The sequence below is a fragment of the Cimex lectularius genome, unplaced genomic scaffold (genome assembly GCF_000648675.2).
Source record: "Cimex lectularius strain Harlan isolate CLEC.00 unplaced genomic scaffold, Clec_2.1 scaffold26, whole genome shotgun sequence".
In the NCBI taxonomy this organism is placed as follows: Eukaryota; Metazoa; Arthropoda; class Insecta; order Hemiptera; family Cimicidae; genus Cimex; species Cimex lectularius.
The window spans coordinates 2,618,724-2,636,842 of NW_019392721.1; the positions used below are offsets into that span (position 1 = coordinate 2,618,724).

The 18,119-nt window shown below is 33.8% G+C and overlaps 1 protein-coding gene across 1 annotated transcript in view; it reads right to left on the bottom strand.

The window, feature by feature from the left end:
- Positions 1-18,119, bottom strand: part of LOC106663998 (scavenger receptor class B member 1-like) — a 48,867-nt gene that overhangs the window by 23,197 nt on the left and 7,551 nt on the right. The gene's annotated exons all lie outside the window — the stretch shown is intronic.

The following is an 18,119-nucleotide window of genomic DNA, read 5'->3' on the forward strand; positions in this document are numbered from 1 at the left end:
TAGAGCAGTGGCGTATTCACCCGAAGATCGTCGGTTCGAATCCCGCTCGTGACACTGACTTTTTTACCTCAACCAATACCTTACATAAAAATAGAACAGAATATCAACCCTCTATCTCGGTATCATTAAACAACTATTATTCTTAAGACCTTACATAAAAAGAATAATTATTGTTAAGGGTAAGATAGGATTTTTTAAAAAGAAATTATCAATTAGTTTTATCTCAAATATAATAAAAACTGAACACTTAAGATTTATAAATTGCAATAATTTATTTTTATAAAATATTCCTGATATTTATACGAGAGATCGTTGAAACGGAGCAAACAACATTCCGAGATAAGTGAAAATGTTTGGGTGTCGCTTGTATTTTTTTTTTTTTTTAAGTGTATAATTAAGTTCTAAGCATTAAAGTTCATAAATTAAACTACAACCAAATCTCTTTTTCCCCAGCAAGAAGATAGGACGAGCAGAAAACTGGAAATCAACATAAACGAAATTAATGGAATTAATGACGCTATTGACCTGTAGTTTAAAAATAGTGGGCTATCACCCTACTCTGAACTTACCAAGGTCTGGTTTATATAACAGACAAGGTTGAATATGGCAGTATTATTGTTAAATAATAGGTTATAATAGTAGAACGAAAAAATCTAATGTTTTTAATTAATGGGAGGTAAATTTTTTTTCGGTCATGAAGAGAAGGGTTAATGAACCAAATAAAGCCGACCTAATCTAACGTTTTGTCTAGATAACAAAAGCGACGTGTAGTCAAGATTTAAAGCATTTTTTTCTTTTGAAGTTTTCAATTATAGATTAAAAAAACCGATTTATAAATGATCCCTGTGATAAAACCTAATGATTTATTCAATTAAGGCTTTTAGTTGAGATAAAAAGTCAGTGACGAGCGGGATTCGAACCCACGATCTTCGGCTAGATTCGCCGCTGCTCTACCACTTGAGCTACCGTGAGTTCGATCCACTCGGACACTAACTTCCCATCTCAACCCCACCTTTTGAATTGAATGGACTAGTGAATCTAATGGTTTAACTTGGTTTGTACAACCAAAGAAAGGACTTTTATTATCCAGTATATAAAATAATTCAAAAATTAATAGAAGAAACACAGAAGATATTGTTAAAATATAGGTTTTTTTTTAGATGGCCCGGCTGAATTTCTCTTAAACCAATGACGCTATCAAAATAATAATAATAGTAAAATAAATTTAAAAAATACGTTTTTAATATTTTTTAGTTTAGTTTCAAATTTTTAACTTTTTTGTAGAAAAATTATAGTTATATGGTACCTAAGGTCCAGATCAACTTCAAAATTTCAAATACGACCTTGTACATCATGACACATCATTGTAAAGAATTATTCGAGATTGTGAGATGCGATCTGGTGCGAAGTAGGTTTTAGAAAAATATTTTCTTTATCGTGCCAACGTTTCGACCTTTATTGAGATCATCTTCAGGGCTCAAAGTGATTATTTTCCGTATTGATTGAGGATCTCAACACGACGGGCAAGATTCAAAGATCAAAAATTCACTAATTTCGTGGTCCGCGTGACCAATTAATACATTACAATTAATTAAGGTTTTTAACTGAGATAAAAAAGTCAGTGGCACGAGCGGGATTCGAACCCACGATCTTCGGCTTGATACGCCGCTGCTCTACCACTTGAGCGATCGTGACCTCGATCCACTCGGACACCAACTTCCCATTTCAACCGCACCTTTTGAATTTGCCCTCCTTTTTGCCATTTTTCAAAATTCAAAAGGTGGGGTTGAGATGGGAAGTTAGTGTCCGAGTGGATCGAAGTAACGGTAACTCAAGTGGTAGAGCAGCGGCGTATCTAGCCGATGATCGTGGGTTCGAATCCCGCTCGTCACTGACTTTTTCCTTTCAACCAAAATCTTACATAAAAAAAATTAATACAGTAAAATATCCAGCTCCTCGCCGAAATTACGCTGCCGGTTTCTTTTTGCCGTAACTTTGTCATTTTTTGACCAATTTAAAATCCGATTGCACCATTGTTTTCAGCGTTAAAATTCCTTTAGAATTATCTGTCAGGATGTATAGGGCCTTATTTGAAATTTGGAAGTTGAGTTTGGCCTAGGGTACCCTGTATAATTTTTCTCCAAAAAAGGTAAAATTTTAAATTAAGATAAAAAAAAAACACTTTTTTTAATAGCGTCATTCTTTCAAGAGAAATTCAGCCGGGTCATCAAAAAAAACACCCTGTATATAAGGAAATTACGCCACCTTTCAAAATACTTTTTTGTTTAAAGTCGGTTAAATTTGGATAGATAGCTAAAATGAAACACTTTTTGGCGCGTTACCAAAAAAATCAACCTAGTGTTGTGATATGATAAAATTGACTTTTTTGAATATTTTTTTTCCCTAGAAAAACTAGGTACGACAAGAACTTACCAATCCCAAGTTCATTCTTTGGGTAAACTCTGCGCTTATCTCCTTTCTCCCCTTATCTCTCCCGTATACTATCTAATAATCTTTATTTTATGGCATTTCTAAGTAATCTGGGCGATTTGAAAGAAAAAACAAACAGAAATCTCATCTTCATAATGTCCGCTTTTAAAAAATAATTTCTGTTTGCGGTTTGCCTTATTGAGGATGATCTTAGTTTTAAACTTCACGAACCCCATTCAAAAATAATGCTTTTAAAATATGTCACCTTTTGCCCATTTTTCTACAAGAAAATAAAAACAAAACTGCAAGCATAAATGAACTATGAAATGGCAAAAAGGAGGGAAAATTAAAAAAAGTGGGGTTGAGATTGGAAGTTAGTGTTTGAGTGGATCGAGGTCACGAAAGCTCAAGTGGTAGAGCAGCGGCGTATGAAGCCGAAGGTCGTGGGTTCGAATCCCGCTCGTAACACTGACTTTTTTATCTCAGCTAAAACCCTTAGTTAATTTGAAAGATATTAATTGGTCAAGAGGACCAAGAAAACAATGTGTTGCCTGTTTATCGGTGAAAGTGCTGAAGTATTAACAAATGTCGGGTGGCCAAAAGACGGTTTTTTTCTTGTATAAATAATGCTGCTGTTGCCTTCCTGCAGAAGGCGAATCCCTTTCATAAACTTAGGTCTGGTTTGCTTTTATTTTTATGAGTTCCTCAGAGCTGAATGTGGCTAGGTATCTGTTCAATTCTGGTATCCATTGAAGTTGGTTGTGTTTTACCACTTTCCCCCTGAGCACTGCAGCTGTTCAGCTTATTATACTTTATCCCTGGCTCCATTTTTGGGGGCTCGCAACACAAGTGTGCATTTCCAAAGTTAGCCATTTTTTCGTGCATAAACCAGGTGGTCGGTTTTTTTAGGGACAGTGCATTTTTCATTGTTTGTCAGATTGTACATGTAAGTCCAATAAAGTTACGCATATTAAAAAAATTGGCGGATAATTTTAGACCGAATTGTTTGGTGACGTTGGGAATTTGAATCCTTGGTTGAGCCCCACACTTCACAAACCTACGCACACGTCTTATCATTGTTTTGTAAATTAAAAGTTTGTTTTTGATGTCTAATATTGATCGTGAGTCAAGTAGTCTTTTTAATAATTTACAACATCGGTTTGTTTCTTGTGTGGGGATTCCGATACTTTTAACTACGTAACTTTTCGTTAGGTTTATTTTAATTCTCCACTTCGTGGACCATACTATTAATTTTCAGGTTGTAGTTGTAAGTCTTGAGTGTTTTTTTTTATGTGGAGAAGGGTCTGAGTTACATGTAATAATTGCTATATTATCAGCTGAAATGTTAACATGCTTAGGAATTACCTGTAGTGTATATTGAAAATAGAAATGGGCCAATGTTTGCTTCCCTGATTTAAAACGCAAAAATGTCCCTTTGGCACCTGCGTCCTAAGACCAGTGTTGACATATGGGTCGGTGGTGTGGTGGACCGAGAATGTTCAGGCCAAAACAATAAGGCTATTAATTGGCACCCAAGACAAGCCTGTCTCAGTGTCACTGGAGCCATGACGCCAACTGCGGCCCTAGAAGTGTTGTTAAACCACTTCATACTTTAATCCAAGGAAAAGCCAGAACAGCAGCCCACAGGCTCATGATTGGACAACCATCTGCAAGGATAGGCCATCTAAATAAACAATGGAAACTGAGGTAGGAGATCCAAGCAGATGCCATTCTAGGCATGCCAATTGATGCCACTACCCCCAAGTACAATTTTATTAAACAGCACAACGGGATACTAGAACGGGAAGAATTGGGAGAAGGAACAACACTAAAGGCAAACTGGTATACTGACGGCTCCAAAACCGACAAGGGTACTGGAGCTGGAGTCTAAGAGATGAACCCTAAGACCGAACTGACGGTAAACCTAGGTAAATATGCTACAGTTTTCCAGTCTGAAATCATTGGACAAAGCACCAGAGAATTAAAAAGGACCCGGAATATATCCATTTTCTCGGACAGTAAGGCGGCACTAAGGGTGCTCATGCGTGGCGAAGGCAAAGAGTGGAACTGCATGGAGGCCCTGAAGTCAGCGACTCTAATGACCTGACCATGGATCCCTGGGCATTCGGGGCCTAGAGGCAACGAAAAGGTTGACATGTTTTCCGAAAAGTAGGCCTATGGACTCTATGGGCCCAGAACCCTACCGCTCCCAAAGCCAATGCTGCCCAACACCATTTCCAACCTTGGTCAATATGGGCCAAACCCAACCCTGCACACTGTTATGCCAGAGTGAAGAAGAGCCATAATGATGATTCCTCAACTACGCAAACCTACTACCTAATTCCTACAGGCCTTCCCCATCCTTGGAAAAATCCTAGAAAAGCTTCTTTTAATAAGTTTGCAAAAAGAATAACAGCAGGAATCAATAATATTTCTTAACATCAGTCCAGTTTCAAAAGTTCCCATTTAACTTTCACGTAGGGATCGCCGGGAACGTAGAAGCAGACAGGCGGCCAAAGGAGCCGCTGGAAGGCCCCACAACGCTTCCTAACCTATACGCCCAGCGGACCTAAAACTACTAATTTCAAACTCAGTAAAAAAAGAATGGGAAAACCGCTGGGCTCGAAGAAATAGAAATAACCCTGCCAAACTGTGGCAGGTTAAGAAAGAAATCGGTCCCTGATCCACGGAGAACGGTTCGAAAAGGGAAAAGGCCATACTGACAAGACTGCGCATAGGTCATACAAGAATAACGCCCGGGCACCTTTTGGCCGGAAAGCGACCGTGTAGGTGCCCGTTATGTAAGGATAGAATAATAGTCGAGCACCTCTTCAAGTGCAGAAGGCTTGATGTTTATAGACAATATTTTGGCATATCATCGGACTTTGCGTAGTCTTGAGGTACGGAAGCGGGAACAGATCGCTGTTCCGGTACCTTAGGGCTATAGGGATTTTTAAATGTATATAGTTGTGTATATGTGTTTGTGTTGTGTCTGTGTTGACTTTATGTTAATGTATTGTAATGAATGTAATTTATTAGCGTGAAAGGAAGGGGTTGCTTATAACCCCGCCCCGAGGAATATCAAGTACTCTGGGGTGAGTGTATGACGTCTGGAGAGTAAAAGTAATTTATTAGCGTGAAAGGAAGCGGTTGCTTATAACCCCGCCCCAAGGAATATCAAGTACTCTGGGTGAGTGAATGTGACCAGACAGCTATGTATCTGGTGATGTGTATATACGTATTGTATGTTTTGTTTTTATCCTGTATTTGACAACCTGAGGTACAATCGAGAGCATTCTAGAATATCAACGTAGTATATATCTGAAATCAGAGAGTCAGTAACCAGATCGAGACGCCCAAATGGCTGCAGTTTAAAACAAAATATGCGCGAAAGAAAAGAAAAAGAAGGAAAACACGCAGAGGGCCGGCGATGACCTCAGCTGTTTGTCGGTTCATAAACTTCTATATACTTATATATACCAAGCACATCGATTTGTTGGCGCCATGGCTACATCCTTAGAGCTGAAATAGTATTGGTCTGGTGCATTCTTGATTATAGTCAAGCTTTTGGCAGGGTATGGCACTCGGTGCTGCTGTGTAAGTTAAAGGGCTACCTATTATCTCATCCTTAAAGGGAACCAACATGGACTGGGCCCAGAACCCTACTGCCGCAGGCTGCCACAAAAGAGTATACATCTTAAAATGGATCCTTAATGTGTCCAAAACCTGGTGGTACAATACCAAATATATGAGACAAGCGAAGAAATTCATAAAGCAGCTTACAAAAGAATTGCTGGAAGGCAACAGCACCCGAACCAGGATTCTGGCTGGTCTAGGGCACTCCCACTTAAGAAAGAACAGGCACAGGAAGGAGTACAGACAGAAGAAACACTGTGCAGATACTGCCACGAACTGGAGGAGACCGCAGAACACATTTTATGTTTCTGTGAAGGTCTATGTAGGTGCAGGTTCTTCCAACTAGGACAAGAAAAACCACAAGCAAGATCCTTACCTAAGAAGCAAGGCAAAGCTATAGAGGCTGATTAATAACCTAAAGCTGGCCAGTGAGTTATAAAAAACAAGGGAGCACAATGGATCAATTCAAGTCGAGGTGCAGTAGGCCTTGTGGCCGCCTCTTTTATCCCTATCCCTGTTTTAAAAAAATTGATACTCATAAACGTGTGGATTTTTTATATAATTTGCAAATAAATTTTCAGTTTGTTTTCTGTGAACTAAATTGTTACTTGATATCGTTTTTTGACCGATAAAAGAATTCAATTTGTTAGTGTTTACAAATCGGATGTTCCACATTGATCTACTATTTCCGTGTTTGATCTTTTCTTCTTTCCTTGGCATCATTTCGACCCGAGAAGGAAGTATCGGCCGAGTTTTACATAAAATTGCATAATTTATATAAAAATTGGCTAGCAGTTTGTCTAAAAAGTTAAGATTGCAAAAAAAATTTTTATGGGATTTATTCACAGGTCCTTGTTTCAGAACTATTCTGGATCAGGATGGAAAGGAACTTTTAAATTTATATTGCTTTTTTTTTTAAATGTCTTGTTTCATGAAAACACCAACCCCGGACAATTTCGGCCCGGCAGAAACGTTTATCCAATTGTGGCTCATATTCGGCCTGACAAGAGATTTCGATTGCTTTTAATACCGACCACAAATGGTTTCAAACGACCTGTGGATCAACGGCCTCATATCTGAGACTCCAAGATCATTATTGACGTGTAAGACCGAAAAAAAACCCGTCAATTTATTTAGAATTTATGTATTCAGTAAGATATTTAAATTCAATAAAAAACCTAAATTTGATTTTTAATTATACTCATTGGAAAGTGCCAATTGCTCAAGAACAAAATTTAAAGGACAACAGGTCCTTTTTGACTTTTTCTTTTTTTGTTTGTTTCTGAGAAATAAATTTTATCAAGAGATTTTGTTTCTTTTAAATATTTATTTAGCCTTTTCAATTATTTATTACAGTTTAATGCACTTTTGATAATTGTTCAGTTGAGTTCTGGACAAACAGCGAGAACAGGCGGACCTCGGAGTGTTTCAAACTGATAATTAATAAACAAATTAGTTTGACAAGATAAGAACCTGGTTTTGATCATCTTGTTTAAAAGCATTTCTCAAAACAATCAAGAACTTTTGATACGTCACGAGGTAGGATGTTTGGACCTTTGTTTACAAAAATGGCCTCGATACTCAAATATGGCATTCAAGTGCTGGATAAACCTTTGTTTTCAAGTGGTATTCAACAATAATGGATGTTGTTTAAAAAAAACAAAAATCAGTTGGTTATCATAACGCCATCAGTGCACGTGTACACTTCTGAACTTATAATTTTCCGTTATTGATTAGAAAAATTATTCATATCCTGAAAAGGGTGAAATTTTAATGATTTTACCCCCGGGATAAATATTTATGATTGCCTACGTTTTTTTTCTCCGAAAAATAAGTTTATAGGTGTCGAAATATACAGGTCAGAAAAATAAGAAGTTCAGAAAAAATCTGGACTTGATCTGATGCTGTGTCTTTAACAAAACACCAAATATTTTCAAAATTTCAAAATCGCCCGAAGGAACGTCCATTCTTTAAAGAATTATCGCAGTTTCAACGAAACTCAATTCACTTTTATCTTCTGTATCCGATTTTTTATCTGTTGATATTACGTTTAAAAAAATCAGAATTTCAACATTGCTTCCATATGATATAAGTTATCCAATGATTAATCAAATATTCCAATCTGTAACGTGGAACGAAGAATCTTATAAAAAATTATAAATTAATTAATTGAGATAAAACTGATTGATTAAGGATGTGGAAAGCGTGCCAATGGGCTTCAGGAAAAGCGAGAAACAAATATTTAAGTAATTTTCATAACTTTTTTAAATATGGGTTCGTTATGCAAGTATTTGAAGGTTATAAAATACAGGTTATTTTAATAAAGAATCATAATGATCATATTTCCTTGGGAAGGCTACAGATTTAGTCATTTTAGTCTTGGTGTTTTAGGGGTGAAAAAACCTAGTTTCTTGCTAAAAAAATATTTTAACCCACTTCACGTGTGTTGATTGAGAGACGTTTTGCACCCCTGAGGTTTTAGCGGTGTATTAAGAGTGCAAAAAAATCATCTTAGTTTCTTGATTAAAAAAAAATAATTTTAATTCACTTCACTACGTCGGGCATTAACTGTGTTGTTCAATAGCTACGTTACCCATAATTTAATTAGATGTTAAATATAAATTTGTGTGATGACTGAGAGACGTTTTGCACCCGCGAGGCTTCAGGGGTGTATTAAGACTGCAAAAAAATCATCTTAGTTTCTTGATAAAAGAAATATTTTAATTCACTTCACTACGTCGGGCATAAACTGTGTTGTTCAATAGCTACGTTACCCATAATTTAATTAGATGTTAAATATAAATTTGTGTGATGTCGTTTTGCACCCCTGAGGCTTTCGGGGTGTATTAAGGGGTGCAAAAAAATCAACCTAGTTTCTTCCTAAAAAATATTTTAACACACTTCACTACATCGGGCATTAACTGTGTTGTTCAATAGCTACGTTACCCATAATTTAATTAGAGGTTAAATATAAATTTGTGTGATGACGGAGAGAGGTTTTGCACCTCCGAGGCTTTAGGGGTATATTCCGAGTGCAAAAAAATCAACTTGGCTTCTTGCTAAAAAAATATTTTAACCCACTTCACTACATCGGGCATTAACTGTGTAGATCAATAGCTACATTATCCAAACTTTAACAAATGTTAAATAAAAATTTGTTTGATGACCGAGAGACGTTTTGCACCCCCAAAAAACCCTGAACACAACTTGGTAAAAAAAATTATCTTCTTAATTTTTTCGCCTTTCGATTTCAATTTATAAAAATGTTAACTTTGAAACAATCCTACTGCTGTACAACTTTACAAAGGTTGAAAACCTTATAAACTACACCTGATGGCATAAACGTGGCCTCCGTAAATAATTTATATTTGGAGGTATAAAATAAACCGTTTGAGGAGTTTTCGTAGATTTCATTCTTATTTCTTTCACTTATAATGGCACAAAATCTAAACATTGAAACAAGAAATATTCATTTTTCTAACGGTAATGACCTTTGAATCATAAAATCACAAAATAAAAAAAAATAAAATCCAGAGGAGTCATAAGTTTTTAAGTGGAGAAACAAAACGTCGGAGACAAAAATTGCCTAAGGCTATTTGGCCCAAAATGTAATTATTTTATTTTATTATTAAGTGTTAAAGGATAGTTAAAACGAACTGAAATAGTTCTTTAGAAAAAAAAAAAAAATTGGGGTTACTTTACTGGAAACATTTTTTAGTGGAACACCGGATATCAGGGGAAAATAGATATAGGCTATCCAGCACAAAAAAAATTTTATTTCTAAGGAAATTCGTATTTAAGGGTGTGAAAGGGTGGTTAAAAAAAATCGGAATAGTATTTTATACAAAAACCTTTTTTACTTACTTTACTGAAAACGTATTTTGGTTTTTGTAGCTTTTTATTGATGTTGATTTTCCCATTCTCATTCTTGCTTATAATGGACTAAAATCGAAACATTGTCGACCTGACTGAAAGAAGAGAAATTCAGCTGTTCAAATTTTTTAATAACGTTAAATTTTGATAAAATCCTAAGGATTTATGAATTTTTTATTGGAACACCGGACATCAGGGAAAAATATGCCCCAGGCTAATGTATAATTTTTGATTGCAATAAAAACTCGGATTTAAGGGATTTAAAGAGTGGTTAAAACATCCGAATAGTATTTTACGCAAAAAAATTTTTTGACTTACTTTACTGAAAACGTATTTTGGTTTTTGTAGCTTTTTATATACTTAGCCTTATTTACCACACTTTTTCATATTATTTTTTGAGTTTTATTGATTTTCCCATTCTTATTCTTGCTTATAATGGACTAAAATCAAAACATTGTCGACCTGACTGAAAGAAGAGAAATTCAGCTGTCTATATTTTTTAGTAACGTTAAATTTTGATAAAACCCAAATGATTTATGAATTTTTTAGTGGATCTCCGGACTTAAGGGGAAAAAGGCCCAGGCTAATGAATATTTTTGATTACAATAAAAAAACTCGGATTAAAAGGATTTAAAGAGTGGTTAAAAAATCCGAATAGTATTATACACAAAAAAATTTTTTTGACTACTTTACTGAAAGCGTATTTTGGTTATTGTCGCTTTTTATATAGTTAGTGTTATTTAATACAATTTTGCATATTATTTTTTGAGTTTTGTTGATTTTATCTTTCTTGCTGATAATGGACTAAAATCGAAACGTTGTCGACCTGACTGAAAGAAGAGAAATTCAGCTGTTCAAATTTTTTAGTAACGTTAAATTTTGATAAAACCCAAATGATTTATGAATTTTTTAGTGGAACACCGAACTTCAGGGAAAAATTTTGATTCCAGGCTAATATAGCCAAAAAAATTATATTTTTATAGCAATAAAAGTCTAGCATTTAATGACTTTAAAGGATACTTAAATAATTTTTTCAAAATTAAACTTTTGGCCTACTTCACTTAAAGCGCCTTTTGATTTTTGTGACTTTTTATATATCTAATCTCATTTAATACGATCATGTACAGTATTTTATCATCCCACGTAAATAAACAAAACGATTGATATAATAATTTTGAAATAAGCGACAAAGTCAGAAAACAACATTCAATTGTTGAGATACGCTTTTTTTAAATTCCTCACCCCTGTGCATTGGCAGGAACTTTCGGACATAAAGTTTCAGTAAAATCAATGATCTTATGATTTTCCTTTTTTTCAAAAAATCGAAAAAGTCGAAAGAAAATCCAAAACTGGCACTTAGAGAGCAACAAAGTGAAAAAAGGCAGATCAAAATTATCGATAACAACCAAATTCCATGAACATTACCTCAAAGGTAAAACCTAAATATCAAATATTTTTCGGACAGATTCTTGATCATAGATAAAAATTAGTTTATCTCCGATTTTTTTAGCCTTAACAAGGAGAATTTTTCACGATTTAATTTTCTTGTTATTTCTTTTAAAACTAAGGTATTTAAGTTAAATGTACGATATTTATGTCGTCAAAAATATTAATAACTCTAATTCAATAAGAATTTGGAAGAAAAAAACAAAAGTATAATTTATCTAATACGTACTCAATTTACAAAAAAAAAAAAAAATTCATGGTGACAGAATAACTCTATCAGTGGAAACACAGGGTAATTATTTTTCGGATCAGTAAAATCAACGATCCCATGATTTTCTTCTTTTTTTTCAAAAAATCGAAAAAGCCAAGCAAATCGCCAAAACTGGCACATAGAGAGCAACAAAGTGAAAAAAGGCAGATCAAAATTATCGATAACGACCAAATTTCATGGACATTACCTCAAGGTAAAACCTAAATATCAAATATTTTTCGACCAGATTCTTGATCATGGATAAAAATTAGTTCATCTCAATTTTTTTCGGCATAACAAGGAGAGCTTTTCATGATTTAATTTTGTAATAACGTTAAATTTGGATAAAACCCAGAGGAATTGTGACTTCGTATTTTGTTTTTGTTTTTTAAACTTTTTATATAAATAATTTTTTATGTGTGGTGATTATTTACCGTTAATCGATGATTATTGAGCAATCGTGAGATGCTTTCTGGTGTGATGTAGGTTTCAGAAAAACATTTTCTTTATCGTGCTAACGTTTCGATCTTTATTGAGATCATCTTCAGGCTCAAAGTGTTTGTCTTCTGTGTAATGTGCCATTCTTGCGTGTCGTGTCGAGAGTGCCCACGAGAGTGTGAGACACGACACGCAAGAATGGCACAATTACACAGAAGACAAACACTTTGAGCCCTGATGATGATCTCAATAAAGATCGAAACGCACTCCCATTTTTTTAGCCATAACAAGGAGAATTTTTCATGATTTAATTTTCTTGTTATTTCTTTTAAAACTAAGGTATTTAACGTAAATGTACGATATTTATGTCGTCAAAAATATTAATAACTATGATTTAATAAGAATTTGGAAGAAAAAACAAAAAGTCTAATTTATCTAATACGTACTCAATTTACAAAAAAAAAAAAAAAATCATGGTGGCAGAATAACTCCATCAGTGGAAACACAGGGTAATTATTTTTCTTTTCGAAAAAAAAGGAAGGAATAACATATAATTTATAATAATTAGATCTATATTTTCGACAGACCTTGTCATGGAATGCTGTAAATTTTTAAATTATCGGTTACTATTTCAAATCCACATGCAAAATCCTTCTAATCTGATTGTATACACAAAACATTGGCATTTAAGCCAATTATAAAATTTGTCCAATTTTTTCTTAGAAATCATGTAGTTCAAAACTTCTGAGGATGACGACCGGCCTTGAACGAGCATATTCGACGACAATATTTGCCCTATTTCTTTGGGAATTTATTGCGATTGTGTATAACCATTTTCATATAACATGATTTTATCCGCGTTTCTCGCTTACGTATATCTCAAATTCCCATGGTCAAAAAAGAAAACCGGTTCGGCATAAATTAAAAACCGCTCCTACCGCCGAAAATAAAACCGATGAATCTTTACAACGGTGTTAAAATTCTTTTTTCTACGCATTATCGAATAACAATATCGAAATTATTCATTAATTTTCATTAATTCAACAATTATTTTTAGCTTTTCCGAAACGACGCTGTTTTCAAAAATTTCAATATTTCAAGTTTTTAGGATTTTTTATAAAATTAATTCGAAATTGAATTAATCAGCAGAAAACGGAAAGCCATAAGAATAAAACACGTCCGATAAATATAAATCTTTTTCTTCTGACTCCATGTTTACAAATATAACTCAGTCTTAAGTACTTTCTTTTGTGACTAGAACGTGTTTTTAAACTAGTACAGCCTGAATGATCTATTACGTCAAGTCTAAACTTAACACTGTCTTTTAACCATTCTTGTCGCTTTGTAAAAAACCACAGTGATAAAAAAACCCAGCGAGAACAGGCGGACCAGAATACACGTTTATCATCTCACAGACAACATGCTAGAAATCTAAAAACGTACAATTAAATGATAAGGCGACTTTACTAAGTCCCACGAGAATAATCTTTTGCGATTTCTTTCTTTTAGCTCAGCATAAAAGTTTCGAGCAGTTTTTTTTTTCCGAAAATGTATTCTGCCCCGTAGATAAGTAGATAATAACCACATCTTAGAGGGGACAACGGACTGATTGGATTGACAGGGCGAAAAACATTCGGCATTCTGGCTCATGGATCGTATAAGGAAAAAATTAAGTAATTTATTCAATTATTTTAAATGATTAATTTGGTTTTATGCTTTTTTATAGATTTATTTCCAGGCATTAAAGTATCAAGGTATCATCAATCGATTTGTATTTTTGTTACGTATGATAAAATTTAAAAAATGATTTATTTTTAGTAGGTTTCGTGGTCCGCTTGACCAATTAATTCTTTTCAATTAATTAAGGTTTTGGTTGAGATAAAAAAGTCAGTGTCACGAGCGGGATTCGAACCCACGACCTTCGGCTTGATACGCAGCTACTCGACCACGAGCTATCGTGACTTCGATCCACTCCGACACTAATTTCCCATCTCAACCCCATCTTTTGAATTATCCCTCCTTTTCGCCATTTTTCATATGTCGTGTAATCTGTTTGATTCTCGGCGACAAATGGGGTTGAGATGGGAAGTTGAAATGAAAATCTGTTCACCTGTTTAGGAATTTGGACAACTTCGTCAAAGGAAAAATGTTTGAAAATGGTGCTCAAGTTCAAAAAGCGTTTTCAGATTGTTTTCTGAAATAAACAATGATAACTCAAAAACGAAAAAAAATTAGACAAATCCGTATATACCATTGAAAACTACGTTAAATTTCCAATAAGACGTGATTAATACTAAACTGTTAAACGTTGATGAAATAAGCGTTTTAGTAGCCAGAACAGTGAAAAATAATTTTTTGTTCAAAGTTGAAAAACTTACTACGGTGATTTTAAACTACAATTTTCAAACCTAGAGACCAGCAAATTTCAGAAAACGTACTCCATTTAATATCCTTTTTAGTGGTTTAATTGCTTTTTTCGAAGATAAAGAAATTGAAGGAAAGGTAAAAACCGTGATTGACGGATTGGTAAGCCGGAAAAAAAAGAATGTAAAAACTTAAGGAAATTTTGAATGAATGAACAAAAAACGTTTTGAATCTTAAAACTCTTTTTTTCCGAAGAATAATAATGCAATAGTCCTTTAATCAAAGATGCAGTCGTGTAAATACGTAAACAATGACACTATTTCCGTTTCGAACCCAAATTAAAAAACGCTTAATAAATTCATTCGAAATTTCCTTAAGTTTTTACATTCTTTTTTTCCACCTTATCAATCCGTCAACCACGGTTTTTACCTTTCCTTCAATTTCTTCATCTTCGAAAAAAGAAATTATAAAAGCAATTACACCACTAGAAAGGCTATTAAATGGAGTACGTTTTCTGAAATTTGCTGGTCGCTAGGTTTAGAAATAGTAGTTTAGCACGTGTTTCAATTTTGAATAAAAAATTATTTCTCAATTTTCTGGCTACTAAAACGCTTATTTCATCAACGTTTACAATTTTATTATTAATCACAACTTATTGGACATTTAACGTAGTTTTCAGTGGTATATACGGATTTTTTCAATTTTTTTTTTTAGATTTTGAGTTATCATTGTTTATTTGAAGCAAGGTCGTGAAATCTTAAAAAATCAGAAAAAGTGTAATAACATTGAAACTGTTAAGATTCGGACCATAGTTGGAACTTTTTGGTTCCATTTTGAATGTAGAATCTACGGGCAAAGTAACACGAGTACACCCTGTATAAAAACAAAATCATTTTATTCGAAGTATTTACCTTCATTTTCTACACATTTTTTCCAATTTTGACCAACTTTTTTATGCCGGAACTGAAGGATTCTGAGCTTTGAAATGAAACAAAATCTGAAAACGCTTTTTGGACTTGAGCATCTTTTTTCAAGCACATTTTTCCTTTGACGAAGTTGTCCAAATTCCTAAAGGTGAAAATCTGTTCGAGACAAGTCTGGAGAATAAGGTGGATGCTTAGAACTTTGTAGTCAAGCTCTTTCCGTTTACAGTATGTTTAGAAACATAAACATAAAAATCATATAAACTGTAGTAGTAGAGGATTATAGGACCTTTCCGATTTACCAATGCAGGTTTTTTTTTGAGTAATTCTTTATGCATTTCGTCAATTACCTTGCAATATGGTGTAGAGGTAATGGTCTCATCTCTAGGAGAAAGGAGTGGTGAATAATTCCAGCCATCGATTACCGTTAATGTTTTTGGGTGTAAATTTGGTTTTGGGGTATGTCTTGGTCTTTCGTCGATGCTTAACCACTGCCCTGACCGAAGCTGATTGTCATAATATGATATGACTCCATTTTGAATGTACAATCTACTGGAAAAGTTTGTAACACGAGTTGCCGAACACCCTGTTGTCGTACACACTTTTTTGTCAAATTGTTTAATATTAATTTATACTATTTGGAAATGTAAAGGATTAATTTGATCTTATGATCCCATTTGTATGTTAAGCATATTATGGGTTGTATTTCCATTTGATTTTAAATGTATAAATATGTTGAGCCTGTCTGTTTGTACGGGGTTTGTCTCCTGAAGTAAAAATAAATAAATATAAAAAGTTATGATTATTCAGAAATTGTGAGATGCGGTCTGGTGTGATGTAGGTTTAAGAAAAACATTTTCTTTGTCGTGCCAACGTTTCGACCTTTATTGAGATCATCTTCAGGGCTCAAAGTGTTTGTTTTCCGTGCAGATGTGTCATTCTTGTCTGTCGTGTTGAGATTCTCAATCAATACGGAAAACAAACACTTTGAGCCCTGAAGATGATCCCAATAATGGTCGAAACGTTGGCACGACAAAGAAAATTGATTGAGATCATCTTCAGGGCTCAAAGTGTTTGTTTTCCGTGTAGATTGAGAGTCTCAACACGACAGACAAGAATGACACATCTACACGGAAAACAAACACTTTGAGCCCTGAAGATGATCTCCATGAAGGTCGAAACGTTGGCACGATAAAGAAAATTGATTGAGATCACCTTCAGGGCTCAAAGTTTGGCTCTCTAAGTGCCAGTTTTGGAGATTGGCTTGGCTTTTTCGATTTTTTGAAAAAAAGGAAAATCATGGGATCATTGATTTTACTGAAACTTTATGTCCGAAAGTTCCTGACAATGCATAGGGGTGAGGTATTTTAAAAAAAGTAATTCAACAATTGAATCTGACGTTGTCGTTTGTTTCAAAATTATTATATCAATCGTTTTGTTAATTTACGTGGGATAATAAAATACTATACATGATCGAATTAAATGAGATTTTAATTATATATAAAAAATCACAAAAATCAAAACACGCTTCAAGTGAACTAGGCCAAAAGTTTCGTTTTGAAAAAATTATTTAAGTATCGTTTAAAGTTATTAAATGCTAGAATTTTATTGCCATAAAAATATACATTTTTCGGATACATTAGCCTGGGATCAAAATTTTTCCCTGAAGTTCGGTGTTCCACTAAAAAATTCATAAATAGTTTGGGTTTTATTCAAATTTAACGTTACTACAAAATTTGGAAAGTTGAATTTCTCTTCTTTCAGTCAGGTCGACTACGTTCGATTTTAGTCCATTATAAGCAAGAAAGATAAAGTCAACAAAACTCAAAAAATAATATGCAAGATTGTATTAAATAACACTAAGTATATAAAAAGCGACAAAAACCAAAATACGTTTTCAGTGAAGTAAGTCAAAAAAGTTTTTTTTTTGCGTAAAATACTGTTCGGATGTTTTAATCACTCTTTAAATCCCTCAAATCCGAGTTTTTTATTGCAATCAAAAATTATACATTAGGCTGGGCATATTTTTCCCTGATGTTTGGTGTTCCACTAAAAAATTCATAAATCCTTAGGATTTTATCAAAATTTAATTTTACTACAAAATTTGGAAAGCTGAATTTCTCTTCTTTCAGTCAAGTCGACAACGTTTCGATTTTAGTTGATTATAAGCAAAAATGAGATTAGTAAAATCAACAAAACTCAAATAAACAATATGCAAGATTGAAATAAATGACACTAAGTATATAAAAAGCTACCAAAACCAAAATATGTTTTCAAGAAAGTAAATCAAAAAAGTTTTTTTTAAAAATACTATTCGGCTTTGTTTTAACCACCCTTTAAATCCATTAAATCCGAGTTTTTTTATTGCAATCAAAAGTATATATTATAATGATAAACTCAACAAAACCCATAAAGTAGTACGCATGTTTGTATTAACAGAAAATATATAAAAAGTTACAAAAACCAAAATACGTTTTCAGTAAATATTTATTTAGAAATCGTGAGATGCGGCCTGGTGTGATGTAGGTTTAAGAAAAACATTTTCTTTATCGTTCCAACGTTTCGATCTTTATTGAGATCATCTTCAGGGCCTGGGATCACTAATCACCACACATTTTTCGGTAAAGTAAGCCAAAAAAAGCTTTAATGTAAAAAAAACTATTTGGATTCGTTTAACCACCCTTTAACATTCTTAAATACGAATTTTCGTTTCAATAAAAAATTTAAAATTTTGAGCTGGATCTGAGGCTATTTTCCCC